This window comes from Halichoerus grypus, chromosome 14, assembly GCF_964656455.1.
Source record: "Halichoerus grypus chromosome 14, mHalGry1.hap1.1, whole genome shotgun sequence".
Classification (NCBI taxonomy): Eukaryota; Metazoa; Chordata; class Mammalia; order Carnivora; family Phocidae; genus Halichoerus; species Halichoerus grypus.
In genome coordinates, this window is record NC_135725.1 from 82,021,073 (window position 1) to 82,022,004 (window position 932).

Genomic DNA, 932 nt, shown 5'->3' on the forward strand with positions numbered 1-932 from the left:
ATGAAGAGGGAGAACAAGAGCAGAGTGTCTGAGTTCCTCCTCCTGGGGCTCCCCATCCAGTCAGAGCAGCAGGGCATGTTCTTCACCCTGTTCCTGGGCATGTACCTGACCACAGTGCTGGGGAACCTGCTCATCATCCTTCTCATCAGGCTGGACCCTTGCCTCCACATGCCCATGTACTTCTTCCTTGGCCACTTGGCCTTCTCTGATGTCTCTTTCTCATCTGTCACTGTCCCAAAGATGCTCAGGAACATGCAGACTCAACACTTATCCATCCCCTATGTGCGGTGCATTTCTCAGATGTATTTTTTCATACTTTTTGTCTTGACAATTTCCTTCTTGCTGTGATGGCATATGACAGGTATGTGGCCATCTGTCAGCCACTCCACTACATCACTGTCATGAGGGAGGAGCTGTGTATCTTACTGTTGGCTGGATCCTGGCTTTTCTCGTGTGCCCGATGCCCTGTTGCATACTCTCCTGTCCCACCTGTCCTTCTGCACTGACAATACCATCCCTCATTTCTTTTGTGATCTCACTACCCTTTTGAAGTTGACCTGCTCAGACACTTCCCTCAATGAGCTAGTTATCTTCACTGAGTGGGGAGTGTTTGCCTTCCTGCCATTTTGTGCTATTTTGGGCTCCTATATCTGCATTGGGGCAACCATCCTGAGAGTCCCCTCCATCAAGAGGATCTGCAAAGCCTTGTCCACCTGTGGCTCCCACCTCCTCATGGTGTTTTTGTACTATGGGACTCTTGCATGATTTACTTCATTCCTTCATCAAACAATTCCAAAGTCAAAGACATAATTGCTTCAGTTATGTATACAGTGGTGACATCCATGTTAAATCCCTTTATCTATACCCTGAGGAACAGGGACATGAAATTAGCTCTGGGGATACTTTATAGGAGGAAAATTATTATTTTTTAA

General features: G+C 46.9%; 1 pseudogene; it reads left to right on the forward strand.

The window, feature by feature from the left end:
- Positions 1 to 932, forward strand: LOC118545554 (olfactory receptor 1J4-like; annotated as a pseudogene).